Raw genomic sequence first — 21,361 nt, 5'->3', positions numbered from 1 at the left:
TACTAAGTCCCTCAGCTTATTTTGAGGCCTGAATGTGCACATTTCCATTGCTAGCAAATCCTGTACCCTTGGCTGACTCGCTTGATCTCTCAGAGATTAAGTTCCTTCATCTGTAAAATTTCTTCCCTGTTGGCTCAGATGGTAAAGAATCTGCTGCAATGCAGGAGACCTAGGTTCAATCCCTGGGTCAGGAAGATCCCCTGGAGAAGGGAATGACTACCCACTCCAGTATTATTGCCTGGAGAATCCCATGGACAGAGGAGCCTGGTAAACTACAGTAGATAGGATTGCAAAGAGTCAGACATGACTGAGTGGTTTTCACTATTCCATAAAATTGCAGGATGAAAATGCATGACTTACAAAGTAGTTGTAAAGGTCAAATAGAATGGTAACTTCAAAAGCTTTTGGTAAACTCTAAAGCACTATTAAAAATGTAATCTTCTTAATCTAGAGAGCCAAGTTGTACTATATAGAAACATATGCACATAGACTATTAATACTGGAAAGGATCTGAGAGTTCATCTAGTCCAACCCTTTCAATTAACAGATAAGGAAACAGATCAGAAAGGGTGATGGAATTCACCAAAGCTCCCAGCTAAAGGCATCATGGTAGAAAGCTTCACATACTCTGGATGGTGATTTATGATCTCAGCTGTTTCTGTCCAAATCTGATGACCTTGGTTATAGCTCTGGCTCTGCTGATAAATGGTTGTGACTTCCCTGGAGCTGAACTTGGAATTATTCTACCTTGTCCACTACTCCTCATTGCATCCACTGTGCCCTATTCTATTACCTTAACTTCCTTCTCAACACAGCATCACAGACAGCCAAGACCAACCTTCCTGAGGCAGACTTTCCTGCTTTAGATTATTTTTCTCTATTCCGTTGGGGCCTATTTGTTGTTCTATCGCCAAAATAGTTTTGTTGCTATTGTTTTGCTCTTTACCATTTAGTGGCAAACTACTTCCAGAGACATTGATGAAATGAATAAAGTAAGCAAGGGAAATGGAAGCTCTGGGTGAAAGTTGGTATAATTTGTTTGTTTTGAAGAAAATATATAATTAAACAAATTAGCACATCCTTATTTAGTGCCAGCTAGAGATACGAGGTCTAACGGTTTATAAAAGGCAGTCTATTAGAACTCAAGCTCACAGAGTTTAAAACATTCTAAAGGATATTTTATGTGTCCATTCTATAAATAGTGCTGCTTTATATAATGGATAACAGCTGCCACTTTTGGAGTGTCTACAGGTTGTGTGTGGACTTGATGACATGTTTCAACTTATTAACACTGCAAAGAAGTACTGTTATTTTTATTTTATGGATAAGGAGACTGAAACTCAGAGAGTTTAAGTTCCTTGTCCTAGGGTACATAAGCCAAATGGCATAATCAAAATTTGAACTTACATTGGCCTGACTTTGGTTTGTGCTTTTTATGAAAGTTTCAGAGATGTACTTCCTTCTGTAAATTACACATCTGACTATACCCAGTATTATGAAGTCTGAGATGACATGCTTTCTCTTAAATTTTATTCATCCAAATAATTAGAGAAAAAAGCAAAGAACACTTAATTTTAGAAAATCAGTGGATGGCCAGATGGAATTCTGCCAAGAACCATTTCTAGCTTGGCAGTTTCCTATCCCAGATCTGGGCCTTTCTGTCCTCAAAATCGGAGAAGGCAATGGCAACCCACTCAAGTACTCTTGCCTGGAAAATCCCATGGACAGGGGAGCCTGGTAGGCTGCAGTCCATGGGGTCGCTAAGAGTCGGACACGACTGAGCGACTTCACTTTTACCTTTCACTTTCATGCATTGGAGGAAGAAATGGCAATCCACTCCAGTGTTCTTGCCTGGAGAATCCCAGGGACAGGGGAGCCTGGTGGGCTGCCGTCTATGGGGTCGCACAGAGTCAGACACGACTGAAGCGACTTAGCAGCAGCAGCAGCAGCAGTCCTCAAAATATACAGATCAAACACTTAACTTTAAATTTACCTTTCAAGGTACTAAAAAGCAATAGAATAATTAACTAATCCAGAATGCACATATATTTGTTGAAAATTCACATTCACAATGTGTTCCTACATTTTTTTTTTTTTTTTACTAGACAACAGATAAAACTTACTTTGTACAGAATGCACTGACTTGGCCAGATTTTCTGAACCAGGCACTTTTTATTCTGTCCTGCTTTAGCTGCTAGATCTTTTTTTGGAATAAAGACCTCTCCCCTTAGGTTTTTCCAGAGATATTCAGGTTGTTATGTCATTGTAATTCTTTTGATGGGAGAGAGCAGCAGTATAAACATTCATCCCAAATCTTAGCCTTGAGGTTGTACTGTCCTGACCTGTGTCTTAAAGAGGAGAATGGACCGGAAAATACTTAGAACATCCTTGTGTCCCTGAAGACCAATGATGAAAGAAGATGTTAGTATATGTGGGTGACCTGGGTTTAGTTTGAGAGGTTTGTTTATTTATTTGTAGATAGTAACATATCATTGATGTTCTCTTGTTATCAGAAGAATTAGCAGACTTTTTTTCTTTAAAGAACCAGTATCTATTTATTGTTTATAAAGATAAAATTATTGATGCTGCTGCTAAATCTGAACAGCTGTTATGTGGACTCTCCTTCAGTATCGCTGTCACTCAAATGCATCATGTGTGAATTCACACGCCTGTGTTCAAACAAGTCAGGGGCTTTCAGTTGACTGTCTTGATCAGACAAGTGGTCATAAAGCAACACTGGGCACCCATTAGCTTCATCCTCTTTGTGGTTTGTTCACAGACATACTATGAGAACTTGACCTTTGGATCTATTTACCCGTCTGAAAAATAACGGTAATAGGCACTTTGGTACTATCTATTTATCTCCTTTTTTGGTGTACTGAGGATTTAAGAGTTAAGCTCCCTTAGCTATCCAAATGAAGGGTTTGGCATCATCACCAACTATGATCAAGGAAATGAGTAAGATGACAAGCATTCTACCACTGGAAGGTATTTCTGGAGTGAACTAATTTTACCGCTTTGTTCTCCATCATCAAATCCAGACTGGGATATGGCTTAATACAAAAAAGGTGGAATAAATTGCCTTTACTGTTCAGGGTCTATTGACAAGCTTTACTTAGTCTGAATTTGTTTTTGGAACACGGGGGCAAAGACTTATTATCAATGATTACTCCTGACACTTTTAAATAGTTTTTAAGCTCTTAAAATGCCCCTAATCCTAAGTTTTAAGGAAGAGAAAGAATGATGGGTAAAGGTAAAAATCAGATGGGCTTATGTAATTGCAATGTATCATGCTTTAAAAAAAAACTCTTAACAGTTTCCCTGGCTCCTGAGTTAACTTTTAATACTTTTAAAGGGGAAAAAAATTGCAAGTAAGATTTGGCTAATTTTTTCCCTACTTATTTATGGTGTGTCAGAGGAAGGGTAATCCTAGGAAATTTACACTAAAGTAAAACACTAGAACATAAGGAGAAAAAGATACGGAGCACTCATAAATAAATGTTCCTTCACAACTTTTCATATAGAAAAATGTTGCACTTATGAAAAGCAACAATAATTGATTCTTTGGCTCTAGTCATCTGTGAGTTTGATACCAGAAACATGGCCCGTCTACTTTAGTAGATGCTGCTCAGGAAACACCAAAATGAATAAGCTGTGCACATTGCCTTCCATGTTCCTTCTGTCTAATGGAGGAGACTGATGTGCAAGCACTATATAGAACGTGGATTTAAGAGTCTGAACACAAGCAACTCAAATGATATATTTAGAGAAAATAGAAGAAGGAAAGAGTAAATGTGACCTGGGTGGTCAGGGAGAGATTTTGAGAATTTGCACTTGGTTGGAACTTTGGGGACATGGCCCTTCATGCTGAGGACCAACCAAGAAATGTGAACATGGAAGAGCCTGTTTGGGAAGTGACAGGAAGACTGATAGGGCTGGAGAGCAGGACATAGTAGGAGAGAAAGTTGGAATGAAGTTTGGGTTCAGATTCTAGGGGAAGATGAATGTTTTTCTCTGCATACCAATTCTTTAGGGAACAAAATCTCATGTGAACCTGCAGACACTCTTCTTTAATTACCTTCTTTGAATGCACTTGCTATGTCAAACAATGTTTTTTTTTAAAAAAAAACAAACAAAACAAGATCTCTTAAGGCACCCAAGTATTGCCAAGTCTAGGCCACTTAGCAACGGGCCATAGCTAGGAAGTAGCAGTTAGGATTAGAAAGAGCCACAGAAGTCATCTAGTGCTACTATGTACTAGTTTCTTATGGCCGCTGTGACAAGTTACCATAAACGTAGCGACTTAACACAACACAAACTTACTCTCTTTCAGTTCTGTAGGCCAGAAGTCTGAAATCAGTTTCACTGGGCTAACTCAAGTTGCCTAGAGGGCTAGTTCTTTCTGGAAAATCTGAGGGAAAATTTCTTTTGCTCTCCTTTTCCAGTTGGGGCTGGTTTCAAGGGTGGACACCTGTGTTCATAGGCTTGTGGCCAGTTCTTTCATCTTCAGATCATCTCACTCCAGTTTATGCTTCCATCATCACCTCGCCTTCTCCTCTGATTGAATCCTTCTGGGCCCCTTTGATAAGAATAGTTGTGATTATCTCGGGTCTACCTAGGTAATGTAAGACTATCTCCCCATCTCAAGTTCTTTAACGATCACTTTCGCAAAATCCCTTTTGCCAAATAAAGTAACACTCATAGGTTTCAGAGACTAGGATGTAGACATATTGGCAAGGGGATGGGGCATCATTTAGCCTGCCACAAACCTCCACGTTTTGTAAAGTAGCATGTTCAGATCCAGCTTGGTATAAGGTCATACGAGTAGCTGTAGACACTGTACCATAATGTCAGTCTTCCCATGCTTTCAGTGAGGAACTGGTGGTGCTTTTGAAAGGCAGAGATTCCAATCAGCTGAGACTGGAACTGATCAGAAGCACCCAGAGTGGCTTTTTAGGACTGAAGAAGCTTCTTCATACTTAGTGTCACTGAGTGCTCAGTCACTCAATTGTGTCTGACTCTGCAATCCCATGGACTATAGACCACCAGCCTCCTCTGTCCGGGGAATTTTCCAGGCAAGAATACTGGAGTGGGTTGTCATTTCCTCCTCCAGGGGATCTTCCCAACCCAGGGGTCAAACCCACATCTTCTGTGTCTCCTGCATTGGCTGGTGGATTCTTAATCACTGTGCCACTGTCACTGGGCAAGGACCAATTTAAGAGAAGGGTAAATGCTCTTTATAGGACCCAAAAAGGCTGGGAGACTGTTCTTTCATTGAGTGGAGAAGAGATTGGGGGAGGAAAAAGAGAAATGCGCACAAAAAGAGAAGAAAAGAGAGCGCAGAATGCAGAGAAGGAGTTGTATTGAAGTGGAGTCAAAAGAAAAGATGGTCAAGTGTATCCCATAATGATGCCACTTTTCTCTGTATATGGTCTCTGAAACCAAGTGTATTCTGCAATACTTTCTCTTCATTAATGCCTAGAGTTTATCTTCCTTAACAGTTATATTACTTTGCTTATGTTTTGCTCACAATTTATGTCCTTTACTGATTCATCCTCAGTATTAGATTCTCTAGAGAATAGCAATAATTTCCATTTCTTTGTACACTGCAGAGCACAAAAAGGTGTTTTATAACAGTTTTAATCATTTTAATGATGATATACAGAGTGCATCACACTACCATCATTAGCATTTTTCTTTGAAAAAGTTCTGGAGAAATTCCAACATAATTTTGTACTTTAACTGAAAGAAGAGCTTGAAGCTAATATAAAGGGAATATTGTTTTTGAAACTAATAAAGAAAGCAAAGATTACCAAGAAATAGCAAAGACATATTGATGTAAAATTGGAAAAGCAATGCAAGAGATGAGATGGGACCTTTGAGAGGAAAGGGAAAATTTAAAAATGACTTTTAACTATAAATAGAATAAGGGAAGGACAGTATAAAACGTTCCCCTATTATTACAGGAGGAAGTATTGCTGGTTGATGATATTAAAATAGAAGCTTAAAAAAATGTTCATCTTTACCCAAAAACTGATCTACAATAAGAATCAATCTACATACTAATTAGAGGAGAGGTGGATCAAGTTGAAAGAATAAGGAACATTATCAAAATATTTACTAAAAAATATTGAGTATTTTTATATTAATATTTCTGTGTCTTATTATTTCCTAGCTTCTTCAAGGCAGACAAATTTTAGGCTATTGTTGTAATTTGTCCTATATCAGCTTACAGATTTCAATACATGATGGGTACTTAGTAAGTATGTGACAATGATTATTAATATGAATTAAAGCTCTTGAAAATATCTGAAAACTTAAACGTTTGACTTGGAATATTTACTTATGCTCATCAATACAGAATATATAAAAATGAAAATAAATCTAGTATGACATAATTTTTGTTTTGAGCACTTTCTTTTGATAATATGTCTGAAAAAACCTACCCAAATGCTCTCCATTTCTGCCCATGGAAACCTCACTTACTCTTCAAAGCCCAATTAAGTGACCACTTCCTCATAAGACCTTCCCTGATCCCCTCTAAGTCATTTATGACTCTTCCAAATGTCCACAGTACTTTAGTTGATTCACTTTGTCCTCATAATTACACACTGATTTTAATTAAAATTCTTTCTGTTAAGTCTGTGTCATCTGCGTGTGTGTATTAGTCACTCAGTTGTATCCAACTCTTGGCAACCCCATGGACTGTAGTCCCCCAGGCTCCTCGGTCCATTGGATTCTCCAGGCAAGAATATTGGAGTGGGTAGCTATTCCCTTCTCCAGGGGATCTTCCTGACCCAGGGATTGAACCCAGGTCACCCTCATTGCAAGCAGATTCTTTACCATCTGAGCCACCAGAAAAGGCCCTGTGTTTTCTACTAAATAATAATTCTTCAAAGGCAAAAACTGTCTATTCATACTTTTTGACTAGTGCACTAGTCATCTAAAAATAAACAATATGAATAAGTATGAATAAGTCAATGAAATGACTGTTTTATAACAGTAACTCAGAATTACCTTGTCAAAATCCTGTATACTCTACCTATTGAATCAGTTCTTCTAGGCATGGGGGGTGGTGGTGGTAGGATCTGCAATTCTATTATTTTTAAGAGACTGCCCAAGTTGTTCACATAAAGTCAGACAGGCATCTTGCACCAGTAGCATTTGGGAATCACTCACCAATAAATCAGTCGGATATAAAGTTCATCTTTGTGTGCTTGTGAGGTATGTTCACCATGAGTTCAAGTAATTATCAGAGAATGGGCAAACTGTTTCTAAGGGGAAATAAGAATAATGGAAGGTCTCTAAAAGCAAGTAACAGTAGATATCAACTGGCAGTGAAATTGGCTGGTAATTTAGGTAAAGCCACTTTTCTGGAGAAAATCTGAGTCAATTCTGCCTAGTAAGTCCAGTCCCATTCATACCCAATGAAGAGTTAAAGTAAGACCACTAAGGAGGCTTTGATACACTTTCTTGTTCCCCATGAGTTATCAGAATAATTGTCATTTTTTTCCATCAAGACCTGTTATAATAACTTTACTGTATGTCTGAGGAGGCCTTACAAATAGCTGTGAAAAGAAGGGAAGCGAAAAGCAAAAGAGAAAAGGAAAGATATACCCATTTGAATGCAGAGTTCCAAAGAATAGCAAGAAGAGATAAGAAAGCCTTCCTCAGCGATCAGTGCAAAGAAGTAGAGGAAAACAATAGAATGGGAAAGACTAGAGATCTCTTCAAGAAAATTAGAGATACCAAGGGAACATTTCATGCAAAGATGGGCTCAATAAAGGACAGAAATGTAGGGACCTAACAGAAACAGAAGATATTAAAAAGAGGTGGCAAGAATACACAGAGAACTGTACAAAAAAGATCTTCACCACCCAGATAATCACAATGGTGTAATCACTCACCTAGAGCCAGACATCCTGGAATGTGAAGTCAAGTGGGCCTTAGGAAGCATCATTATGAACAAAGCTAGTGGAGGTGATGGAATTCCAGTTGAGCTATTTCAAATCCTGAAAGATGTTGCTGTGAAAGTGCTGCACTCAATATGCCAGCAAATTTGGAAAATGCAGCAGTGGCCACAGGACTGGAAAAGATCAGTTTTCATTCCAATCCCAAAGAAAATCAATGCCAAAGAATGCTCAAACTACCTCACAATTGCACTCATCTCACACGCTAGTAAAGTAATGCTTAAAATTCTCCAAGTCAGGCTTCAGCAAAGTTCAGTGAACCGTGAACTTGCAGATGTTCAAGCTGGTTTTAGAAAAAGCAGAGGAACCAGAGATCAAATTGCCGACATCCACTGGATCATGGAAAAAGGAAGAGAGTTCCAGAAAAACATCTATTTCTGCTTTATTGACTATGCCAAAGCCTTTGACTGTGTGAATCACAATAAACTGTGGAAAATTCTGAAAGAGATGGGAATACCAGAAACCTGACCTGCCTCTTGAGAAACCTGTATGCAGGCCAGGAAGCAACAGTTAGAACTGGACATGGAACAACAGACTGGTTCCAAATAGGAAAAGGAGTACGTCAAGGCTGTATATTGTCACCCTGCTTCTTTAACTTATATGCAGAGTACATCAAGAGAAACGCTGGGCTGGAAGAAGCACAAGCTGGAATCAAGATTGCCGGGAGAAATATCAATAACCTCAGATATGCAGATGACACCACCCTTATGGCAGAAAGTGAAGAACTAAAAAGCCTCTTGATGAAAGTGAAAGAGGAGAGTGAAAGGGTTGGCTTAAAGCTCAACATTCAGAAAACTAAGATCATGGCATCCGGTCCCATCACTTCATGGCAAATAGATGGGGAAACAGTGGGAACAGTGGCTGACTTTATTTTTCTGGGCTCCAAAATCACTGCGGATGGCGATTGCGGCCATGAAATTAAAAGATGCTTACTTCTTGGAAGGAAAGTTATGACCAACCTAGATAGCATATTAAAAAGCAGTAACATTACTTTGCCAACAAAGGTCCATCTAGTCAAGGCTATGGTTGTAGTCATGTATGGATGTGAGAGTTGGACTATAAAGAAAGCTGAGTGCAGAAGAATTGATGCTTTTGAACTGTGGTGTTGGAGAAGACTCTTGAGAGTCCCTTGGACTACAAGGAGATCCAACCAGTCCATCCTAAAGGAGATTGGTCCTGGGTGTTCACTGGAAGGACTGATGTCAGAGCTGAAACTCCAATACTTTGGCCAGCTGATGCAAAGAGCTGACTCATTTGAAAAGACCCTGATGCTAGGAGGGATTGAGGGCAGGAGGAGAAGGGGATGACAGAGGATGAGATGGTTGGATGGCATCACCGACTAGATGGACATGGGTTTGGGTGGACTCCAGGAGTTGGTGATGGACAGGGAGGTCTGGTGTGCTGTGGTTCATGGAGTTGCAAAGAGTTGCACATGACTGAGTGACTGAACTGAACTCACTAAAGCCTACCCTTGAAATTCTACTTCACTTTTCATGTTGTCAATCGGTACCAAAAGGGAGTTTTCATTAAAGATGACAATTTAAACTCTTCTCAAAAGCATAATAATATGCTAGTAAGAGAAGCCTTTACTAGCTTCCCAGGTGGCACTAGTGGCAAAGATCCCATCTGCCAATGCAAGAGATATAAGAGAGGCTGGTTCGATCCCTGGGTTGGGAAGATCCCCTGGCTCGGGGCATGGCAACCCACTCTAATATTCTTGCCTGGAGAAACCCATGGCAGAGGAGCCTGGTGTGCTACAGTCCATAGCGTCACAGAGTCAGACGCAATTGAAGCAACTTAGCACACACAAAGAGAGAAGACTACAAAGCCTTAAAGACAAAACAGAAGAAAAATAGGATGAAAGATTTCAACCTTTTTACGAGACACAAAGTAGATGGAGAAGTGGTAACTGCCTCAAAAGAGAGGAGGAAGCTATAACTTACATGACCTTCAAAGTAAAAGTGCTAATGCAAAATGAGCTTATCGCCATCATTGAATCCCTAAGAAGCTAGCACTAGAGTGACTGGGCTCTTTGATCTCTTTCTGGACTGAATATAGCCTGTAGTTAACCTACACTCTTACCAAGAGCAGGAGATTTGAAATTTATTCTCAAGCAGCACTGAAGGGAGAAAACTTCAGATATGGAGGTGTGAAGATATTTGAGACATGGGCTGATCACAGAGGCATTGAAAGGCCCTGCACATTGAATACTAGTAACCCCCTCCCTTTTTACTGCTGTGTTTATCTTCCAGATATTTACTCTTCAGGCAGAAACTCTTCTTGGAAGGGATAAATGTCATCAGAGATTTCCTCATCCTGATGTTTGAGTCTCACCCAAAATATTTGACTTCCATCCTGACTATTTCACAATGAGTCTCATCAGTTGATAACCTCTGTGCTTGCACACAGAGCTGTCAGTGCTTTGTTCTTAAACGTTGATTGGTGGCCAAGGATCATCAGATGTTCTAGGAAAGCCTCCAACACAAAAGAGAGATCAAATATATAAACAGAAATGAAGAAACTTAGAAATTCATGTCATTTAGGGAATGGCTCAATTTCCCACTGCCTTTCATTTACTGAACCCTCTGACTGCTATCCCTGCCCCAGTTCTAATAAATGGATTTTTGCCTCTTTTTTATGGCCAAGCTCTCCTCTTGTACCTCTTCTGGGAGCCCCCTGCTTTGTTTCTATGCCCAAGACAGCCCTGATATGCCACCCAGTACTTATTTCTTCCCAGCTTTAAGCTCTTCCCTCTCTTATTTCTAGCCACACAAAGGTCACTTCTCCCCAGTGTCCTCAACTCAGAGTTTGTAGCTTGAGTCTGGTTTCTTGCTCACAGCCTTTTCTGAGCTGCCCACCTGCCCACCTGTTTGTGACAGTTTCGACTTCCCCTTCCCTGGCTCCACCCACCTGCTCTAATACTTGAATATCCCTGGTCCTGCTGATGTCCTCCTTGTTGCCTCTGCCTTCCTCTTGTCAATCTGTAACCTGTAGGGCAAGCTGATTTTCTCCCATTGCCTACAGCTCCATCTGCTCCCTAAAAACCTAATCCACTTAGATGGATACGTGCTTTTTTCAATTCCTATAAGTCTGAGCCCTCCCAGTGAATTCTTAACTAAATAACAAAATAATTTCAGCACTTAAGAGTCATCTACTGCAAGGAGTAAGTTGGTCTAAAGTTGCCCATGGAAAGAACACTGTGTTTGGTTGAAGGAAGGAAAAAAACCTCTATTATTCTCGATTCCTTTACTGTGAGCTGAAATTGTGATTCCCTGGGACAGTCTTTGACACGGGTTAGCAGGGGTAGAGACCTGTCCTTGCTATCTGCCTCCATCAGGTAAACTGTGCTCTGCCATCCCAGCTTCTACAGCGGTAAAGTCCTGGCCATGTGGGCCTGTGTACCTGGTGCTGTCTTCTTCCAGTCCATCTGGGTGCTGAGTGAAAGCACCAGGATTCCATAGTTGAATTGCTGCAGCTCTGAATACCCTTTAAACAAAGGGAGTTTTTTGAGATACTTTGAACTTGAAAAATCTCAGAATGATTAAAATGAAGGCTGATGCATGAAAATACACTCCCAAGAGGTATCTTCAAGTAAGAGTCTTTAATTCTTTTTTATGTTCTGGAAGAAATAAAGGAGATAACAACATTTATCTTTTTCTTTTTTTTTTTTACTTCTTTCAGAAATAAGCCTCCTACTCAATAAGCCATTAAATGCCCAATAATAAGAGAAATGCTCTTAAGGTGTAAATTGAAATAGGGAAATCTTCTAAATCCACCTACATTTTTTCATTGTTCTTTCTCTAAAAGTCTTATTTAAGTGTAACTTGTTTTCTCATAAAATTGAGTTTCAGATTTTAACTCCTGAATATAACCTACTTGGTCAAACATTATAAATCCTTCAAAAATGGTGAAGTATTGTCTTTAGCAAAACATATTGTAGTCTTGCAAAACACATTGTAATCTTGCAAAACACATGATCATAAACCAGAACAGTGCTTTAAAAACTTTAACTTTAATCAACTGCTTAATTTTTTTAGTTATAGTTATAATTCCCAATGCCAAGATGATGTTACTCATGTATGGAGGTGATTTTCAGAGGGACAAAGATTACTATTAAATGAATTATGTAAAGAGAAAACTATGTCTTCTTAAAAGTCTTTTCAGTCCTTCTTAGTCTGGCATTTTTTTCAACTCCACTTGTTAATCTCCCATCTTAAAAAAGAAAGCAAGGGCTTTCCTACATTCCAGCTAGAATTGTAATCACACTGTTATGATTTTTTTAAGTAATTACCTTTTGTTTATTACACATGATTTTAGTATAAAATTTATGATTGTTTTATTCCAAGAATTATTAATTTTACTACATCATTGGTGATATAGAGGTAGGGCACAGGTTGGGCAGTTGGTATGTAAACAATAGAAACTTAGGAAATATTGGTTTCTGGGAAGTTTGAGTGTTTCTCAAGCTTTACTGGTTGGTTGATTTTTTTTCACTGACTCAGCCAAGTCAACTGGGTGTTTATTTACTGTAAGATAGACACAATCACTGATAACTCTAACCTTTTGACATATTAATAAAATGTAAATGTTGTTTAGGTATTTAGATTTAATGGTACTTTTTAATCTTCATCTTTCATTGTCCTCTGAAATAAGCATACATTGGTAGCCCTGTCTACCTTTAAACTTCAGAGAAGCCTCTGAAAATTAGATCCATTGACATCAATACAATTGCAAACATGGTGCCATTGAGAGCAAGGACTCGTGATAAGATTTGGTTAAAAAAAAAAGTCATAAACACCAAGAATGTCTGTATATTTTAGAAAATACTCTCCAAATAAATATATTTTCAAAAATTCTTATAGAACTTTAAGATCCCCCCATGCCTAGGATATTTAAGAAATATTTGGCTTCACAAACACATTTAACTATTTTTTCTAACTTCCTACTCTCTAAAGTCTAGAATCCCCAAATAATACTGACCCCAAAACTGAAATGCAAAGGAAAGAATCATTCTCCCTTGACTATATCTACACATATACTAGCAGATCACACTGGGAGTTGGTACCACACTGGGAGTTGGAACACAGCGAGAGAATACCAAAGGAGCCCACAGGCTAGTGGGGCAGAGAGAGGGGGGTAGGGCAACCATCAGACAGGACAGGATATGCAGGAGGGATGTAATTGCGCAAATCAAAGTTATGGGGATTTGAAAGAAGAAAACTTTTCATTAGTTCAGTTCAGTTCAGTTCAGCCGCTCAGTCATGTCTGATTCTTTGTGATCCCATGGACTGCAGCATGCCAGGCTTCCCTGTCCATCACCAACTCCCGGAGCCTACTCAAACTCATGTCCATCCCATTGGTGATGCCATCCAACCATCTCATCCTTTGTCATCCTCTTCTCCTCCTGCCTTCAATCTTTCCCAGCATCAGGGTCTTTTCCAATGAGTCAGATCTTCACATCAGTTGGCCAAAGTATTGGAGCTTCAGCTTCAGCATCAGTCCTTCCAATGAATATTCAGGACTCATTTCCTTTAGGATTGACTGGTTGGATCTCCTTGCAGTCCAAGGGACTCTCAAGAGTCTTCTCCAACACCACAGTTCAAAAGCATCAGTTCTTTGGTGCTCAGCTTTCTTGATAGTCCAGGTCTCGCATATATACATGACTACTGGAAAAACCATAGCTTTGACTAAACAGACCTTTGTTGGTAAAGTAATGTCTCTGCTTTTTAATATGCTGTCTAGGTTAGTCATAGGGGATAACAACAAAGTCCTAAAAGAGATGATATTTGAGATGAGATCTGAAGAATTAGCAGAATTCAAAGTAGATATTCTAGATGGATCATCCTCCAACTTTCATTGATAATATGCTCTGTACTAGGAGCTGAAGGTGCAAAGAGTAATATAATGTTGTTGATGATAATAATAATAATCTGTTATAGAAAAACACTTCAGTGGAAATTGTTACCACACAATGTATTAACTGGTGTAATAGCACTCTTTAGACGCAACTATGGAGGAAGAAATTATTTCTGCCTGGGAGATTGAAAAAGCATTTCTAAAGGAAATGAACTTTGATCTGGGCTTGAATAATGAATAGAGTTTTACCAGATGGAAAAGATGAGAAATATATCCCAGGCAATGATCACAACATATGACAAACCATGAAGGCATAAAAGAACAGAACACATTTGGGAAGGGTGAGAAGCTTCTATGTGGTAAGAGTGTCAGGGGAGGAGGTGAGGATGGAAATGGAGATGAACGGAGAAAATGCCTGGAAAGACATATAGAGGCTAATTTGTGAAAGGCAAGGCATGTGATGCTATGGAATTTAAACTTCATCCTAGAAGACATTGTTTTAAGTAAAACAGTATAGTTCAGATCTCTGCATTTAGAAATATCATTTTGGGGACATGAGAGAGGTAACACAGGAGATGTGGTGCAGGGGAGGTAAGGAGGAGGTGCCCTGAACAGACAGAGCCTTACATGGCAATGTGGGCTAGGAACAGGGAAATTTAGAGTGAACTGTAGAGAGCTTTGGAGGCCAGATTGAAGCGTTGGCATTGAGTTCTGTGAGAACAGAAACCGCCAATGCTGTACTTTAGGAAGACTGCTCTGGAAAAGGCCTATGAAATGGATTACTACAGGGAGACCCTAGGGCCCAGGACACAGCTTAAAGTCTATAGTGACAGCTTGGAGATACTCCCGATCTACCATCTGTTCTGTCCCTGCTCTTGCTCTTCCTTTCTAGCTGAATCCCGGTTTTGTTCTATTATCTCCCCTCCTTTCTCCTTTTCCTAGCCCTGGGCTTCAGAAGAAGAAGCACTATTCCCTGCTCAGAGGATGAATCTGCTCTAGGATGAGACTATGGAGTCCATTTCTAGTCAAAGAGATGTGAAGAAAGTCCTCTAGGGACTCCTGGGAAATGTCTTCTTTGTTTTGTCTCTTTGAGCAAGAGACAGCCTCTCCTGCCAAAAGGTGTCTCCATGTGGCACTTGGAACTGCCAGTTCACCATTTTGCTGTGAAAAGAGGAACTAGTCCATGGACAAAGCAAATATCCAAGAGATCTGATTTCTTGATGATGATATGAGCCACTGATTTAAACTGGAACGGCCTTCCCCTTCAGACATCGAAAAGATGAGCTGTTTGGTAAAGAAGTTAATAAACCAGATTTTATACTTTCATATTGAGTGTGAGTTGAAGATGCCTTCAGAGAAAGCTCAGGGTAGGCATGTCGGGAAATGAGACCATAAGACACATATATTTCTTTTCCTTGCTGTGGACCTGGAAGAATCATAAATGGTTACTCCTTGCTACATTGTCTATTAATTATTTATGCCTTGTAAGTATAATGAATGCAATTTATATCAATAGCAATAATGGATAACACATAATGTACTGAACAATTTCCTATTTGAAAATTCTGTTAGTGCTTTCATGACACTAATGTTGGTGATAATGTTCTGCTCTTATTTCAATTCACAGACGTATGTCTATGCTCAGTGTGGCAGAAAAGAAGGAACACAGACCTGGGCTCAGATAGCTGCTCCTCCACTAGGCTGGAGCTTCTCAGGTGGCTCAGTGGGTAAAGAATCTGCCTGCAATGCAGGAAACACAGGAGACACAGGTTTGATCCCTGGGTTGGGAAGATTCCCTGGAGGAGGGCATGGTTACCCACTCCAATATTCCTGCCTGGAGAATCCCATGAACAGAGGAGCATGGCAGGTTACAGTCCAGAGGGTTGCAAAGAGTTGGACACAACTGAAGTGACTGAACACATACCATCAGGCTATCTTTTGGCCCTGGCAAGTGGCTTAATTACTGTGAACCTCAATTTGATTTCATTTTAAATAGGCTTCATAAAACTTACTTTTCAGAGTCTGTGCTTAGTAATGGTGACGACTATATGCATGCACATTTTCAAAATTGTATTTTTTCAAACTGAAGTACATTTTTTTTACAATGTTGCATTGGTTTCTGCTGTACACCGTTCCATTATACATTTATGCACGTTCTTTTTTTAATTGCATTTACATTTTTTTCCTTAAAATTGTCAGATTATAACCACCTATCCTTAATTTCCATTTTCGTTTTCCCCCTATTGAGATCACTGCTAGCTCAAGAACCCTCAGGTCCCAGGAGGGAGGAGTAGTAAATCTATGGAATTCAAGGATGTGGATGGGGCCATGCCAATTGTCTGGCAGGAAGTGCAGGCCCAGAGGGTTCCCTGGTCCAGTGGTTAAGACTTTGCCTTCCAATGCAGGGGGTGCAGGTTCCATCCCTGGTTGGCAAGCTAAGATCCCAAGTGTCTCATAGCCAAAAAACCAAAACATAAACTAGAACAGTATTGTTAACAAATTCAATAAAGACTTAAAAAAAAAAAGTGCAGGCCCAGTCATTTGCCTCCTCTCTTAATGTAGAATAGTTTTCAGTGCTCAGAACTCATCCCTTCAGACTCTGCTGTCAGCCTGTGGAAAGTCTGGGAATTAGAAGTGAAGCTGGGCTGATGGCAGGCTTGGGCCTACACATGGGCTCCAGTTCAGCTGGCCAGAGAGTCTATTATTGGGATACCAGGATCTCTTGTAACTAATATTAAATATGTGTTTTTATTTTTCACATGTCCTTTTTCCTTGTATACATACCTCTCTCAGGAACCACAATAAGAGTGGCTCAGACCAGCTCAGGATTTGGAGATTTCTTATTGCTGTCAGCTGGTAGAGTTTAATGTGTTTTGGCTAAGCACCAACCTTGATGCTGCCTGTGGATAATTTGAGCACTTGGGCTCATTCCCTTTTAATTTTGTGAACACTTAGCCCTAGTTAGGACATGTTCTTTTTTGCCTTTTATTGTGTAAGAGTTACCTGGTAATTATGGATATAAGTTTCCCTTTGATAATTGAGAACAAACATGTTTCCACTTCACTTGTGAAACTTAAATTTTTGCTTTTATGGCAATACATTCATTATATAAACTTCAAAATACATCTGAAATATATGATCATTAAAATGATTCACTACTTTTTTAAATAACCACTCCCCCAGGGGTAGGGCTAGGGGAAGGAAGGACATATTCAGTTTATTTTCCTCTTCCTGGGAGTAGCCCAGTAGGAAAAAAAAAAAACAGCCCAATTGTGGAAATTGCCCCGAGGCGCAGAGTTCTGGAGGTTTCCTTCCACTGTTGCTCTGGAGGTGACCCAGTCTTGCCAGAGTGACATGGTTCCAGGACTCCAGATTTGCCCTTGCTCATTTCCCACATCTGTCAAAGGAAAGTCACACTTATTGCTTATTTCCAGTATAAGACTGTAGAGAAAAATCAATAAGTTAAAAAAAAAAATAAAAAAGGCTATAGAGAAAATAACCAGAAAGTATCATAAGCTCAGTAATGAAAAGCATCATTGCTAGTCATACTAAGCAATGAGCCCTGACTGGTGCCTAGGAGTCTCTTCTAAATGAGGTATCAAAATAAAAATGGTTAGGGTCATATATGTAGACTCTAAAATATGGCATAAATGGATCTATCATCTACAAACCTTCTATCTGCACACTCACGTATAGTGAATGAAATATTCAATGTTTGTCTCTCAATCTGCACTTTGTACTTTCTGGATAAACTTGAGTTTATCTGCCTGTGCTATTACATATACAATCAGAGTTTGAACTTGAGTAAAGTAGAAGATGAAGCTGAGATTTTCATTTAATCTAGATGAGTTCATTCTCTGTCCACCTGTGTTCCTCCTCATAAAAAGTTTATATATAAACATCATAGTTACTATGTGAAAGTAGACAAATTTAATAAATGCATATCCCCATGCAAGCCTCTATTAGCATAGAGATATTCTGAGCCGAGTGGGATTCTTTGCATGTTTTAAGCCAGCATTTATACTGAATGTTGATATTTTGGAGCTGTGCCTGGAAAATTGCACAGAAGCAAATCTGCTCCCATATTTTATAGAAGATTTATGTTTTCTATAAAGTTCTAACTTCTTCCTCTAGTCTACAAGGCCCTGTGTAGGCAAGCCTTAGTCTCAGGAGCCTAGCATCTCCCATCCATTCTTCTCTCCAGGCACACTGGCTTTCTGGCTTTCTTTTCTAACTCATCATACTGGTTCCCACCTATTCTCTATAATTCCCTTTGCCCTCATCAGACAATCATATGGCCTGTCACCCCCTACATGTATTATCATCTCCTCAGGCAGTCTTCCCTGCCCCCTCTGTCCACACGAGACTGTCCAGTAGACACATCAGGTGAGACAATGTGAGTCAGACATGTAATGGTACATCTTCTAGTAGCTACATTAAAAAAAATTAAAAAAAGATAAAATCAATTTTAATGCTACTTTAATTTAACCCCATATAGGTAACATATTGTCATTTCAATACTAATAAGATAGTTTGCATTCTTTTTTCTCATTCTAGGTCCTTGAAATTGGCATGTTTCTTCAGGACATTTAGACCAACCACATTGCAACTGGTGGCTAACTGGTATTGGACCACACAGACCTAGGATAACCCACTGCCTCCAGCCACTCTCTACCATATTACTCTGATTTATCATTACTGGGATATTTATTAGTGTTTGAAGTCATTCTGTTTGTTTATTTCCTTGTATATAATCTCTCCTTCCATCCATTATGAGCCCCCTACCCTGAAATGAAAAATCTAAGAGACCAAGAGTTTCTTTTTATTCTTGGCTGTATCCACCAAACTTAGTCTATTGCCAGTTTTCAATAAATATTTGTTGAAAGTTAGATGAACAAGAAACTGATGTACTGTTAAAATAATGAGTCCGTATGACTTTTGCTGTTTAAGCCTTTCACCCCTCATGCTAGGTTTCAGGTCAGTGGAATAATAATGACCACACCTTGCTGCCCCAGTCCCTTCCCCCATCCAGGTCCTCCAGTAAATACACTGTGTTGTTTGGATCCAACCAATTTTCTGATATGGGGTCGTTTCCTTAAGAGATGGTACTTTACAGCCCATCTTAAAAAGGGGCTCTCAAGTTAGCATTCAGCTCACACTAGGCAGGATAAAAATGGGCAAACAGCTGGATTGTCTCTTCTTTCCCCTCCTAACCATTACAAGATTATCTCAGAAGGTATTCAGACTGTCACTTGTATTTATTATACTTTCAGTCAATGGGAGGAAACCCTGGATCTGTAATCAGTTGGAGGCCTTGTGGAAACTGCCCTGAGGCCCAGAGTTCTGGAGGTTTTCTTCCACTGCTGTCCTGGAAGTGACCCAGTCTTGCCAGCATGACAGTGGTTCCAGGGCTCCAAATTTGCCCTTGCTCATTTCCTCCATCTGTCAAAGGAAAGTCACACTTATTGCTTATTTCCAGTATAAGACTGTAGAGAAAAATCAATAAGTTAAAAAAAAAATTAAAAAGGCTATAGAGAAAATAACCAGAAAGTATCATAAGCTCAGTAATGAAAAGCATCATTGCTAGTCATACTAAGCAATGAGCCCTGACTTGGTGCCTAGGATTCTCTTCTAAATGAGATATCAAAATAAAAATGGTTAGGGTCATATACATAGAATCTAAAATATGGCACAAGTGGAACTATCTACAAAACAGAAACAGTCACAGACATAGAGCTCAGACTTGTGGTTGCCCAGGCAGAGAGGAGGGAGAGGAGTGGACTGGGAGTTTGGGGTTGGTAGATGCAAACTATTGGGAGAAGGCTATGGCACCCCACTCCAGTACTCTCGCCTGGAAAATCCCATGAACAGAGGACCCTGGTAGGCTTCAGTCCATGGGGTCGCTAAGAGTCGGACACGACTGAGCGACTTCACTTTCACTTTTCACTTTCATGCATTGGAGAAGGAAATGGCAACCCACTCCAGTGTTCTTGCCTGAAGAATCCCAGGGATGGGGGAGCCTGGTGGGCTGCCATCTATGGGGTCGCACAGAGTTGGACACGACTGAGGTGACTTAGCAGCAGCAGATGCAAACTATTACATGTAGAATAGATAAACAACAAGGTCTTACTGTACAGCCCATATAAGGGAACTATATCCCATCTCCTGGGATAAGCCATAATGAAAAAAATGTGAAAAAAGGACGTATAAATGTGTATAACTGAGCAATTTTGCTGTACAGCAGAGATTGGCATGGCATTGTAAATCAATTATATTTTAATAAAAAAAAATGGTTAGAGTCTTGGAGGGTGAGTCAGTATGTGAGGCAAATGGTAAAATGGGAATGGGATTTGAAAAGAATGCTTACCCTTTCTACAGTTAGAGGAGTTTGTGGAAAGAGAAAAGTCCCTGCAAGCTTGTTTTGGCATTTAATCACATGAGCATACAACTACTCCTGGGTGAAACAGAAAGAAGAGAAATTTGACCCAATTCAGCCCATCCTCTCCATATTTTTTTCTCTCTCCCTCATCTGGGTAATTGAAACTGTGCTCCAGAATAAACCTGGCTATGGCTTATTTAGAAAACCTAAAGAAGGGTTGTCAAGTTTCAGAATGTTGAGTTTTCAATTCTGAATTTCACTCATTTATTTAAAAATAATATTTTGTGAATCTACTTTGCATATGAAAATTGAAATGCAGACATAAGACCTTAGAGGGCTTTCATTTTAGCAGGTTACACATTCATTAAACAACAGTTTCTGGGATTAATTATTTGATTACAATCACAATGAATGCCTTGAAGGAGAAGACCCAGGTGGTGTGAGAAGATTTAATGGAATCTTGATTTAGTCATCTGCCCAAAGAGTCCTGTCAGAGGAAACCTGAAAAGAGGGGAGGGTTCAGTGGGTGAAGGGGGTTAGGGAGATTTTTAGGCAGAGGGAGCAGCGGAGGTTGATGCTCTAAGGTGGGAGGAACCTGGCAGAGTCAATAGAAGAAGCAAAGGCCAGGGTTGCCACCCCAGCAGTCTCCCCAGTGAGGGGCTAAGAGAGCAACAAAGGCCAGAATCCAGAGTGCCTTCTGTTCTCTCCAGGAGGGCTTGCTGTAAATAATTGAGTGTTCCTCTTCATTCATTTACCTGATACTTAGGTTTCTAGCACCCACCGCTTATGTTAAGCCCTCAAATTTGGCTTTCCCAAGCACCATGAACAGATGAACAAATCCCTCTCCTCCTGTCTGGAGGATCCCTGAGCTCAGTCATCTGCTGCAGTTGCAGGCAAGGAGCACCAGGGGGCAGAAAGCATTATCCTTTTTTTGCTTCGGTAGCCCACATTATGGGGAAAATGTACACCAATTTTGACCCAAAGTATTGAATAAAGAGTTAGAATTAACAAATGTGGCAACTGCCAGGATCTGAGTTCACTGCCTCTCTAATCCTGGCTGAGCATCACAAAAATAAGTAGGCAAAATTATTAGTCAGCTTATAGAGTATGATTTAATTTGCTCAGAATTAAGCCTGGAAGCTTCACTAGCATGCCT

At 39.8% G+C, this 21,361-nt stretch overlaps 1 long non-coding RNA gene across 1 annotated transcript in view; it reads right to left on the bottom strand.

Moving 5' to 3' along the window:
• LOC139184939 (uncharacterized) overlaps nucleotides 1–8,354 on the bottom strand; it is a 29,286-nt gene extending 20,932 nt beyond the window's left edge. Inside the window, exon 1 of the long non-coding RNA XR_011568500.1 lies at nucleotides 7,908–8,354. This is a non-coding gene — a long non-coding RNA (uncharacterized lncRNA). The remainder of the gene's footprint in view (nucleotides 1–7,907) is intronic.
• Nucleotides 8,355–21,361: the final 13,007 nt, after the last annotated feature.

Source organism: Bos indicus, chromosome 9 (genome assembly GCF_029378745.1).
Source record: "Bos indicus isolate NIAB-ARS_2022 breed Sahiwal x Tharparkar chromosome 9, NIAB-ARS_B.indTharparkar_mat_pri_1.0, whole genome shotgun sequence".
Taxonomy (NCBI): domain Eukaryota; kingdom Metazoa; phylum Chordata; class Mammalia; order Artiodactyla; family Bovidae; genus Bos; species Bos indicus.
Note: the sequence above shows the minus strand (reverse complement) of the source record. Positions and strands in the feature narration are given on the sequence as shown.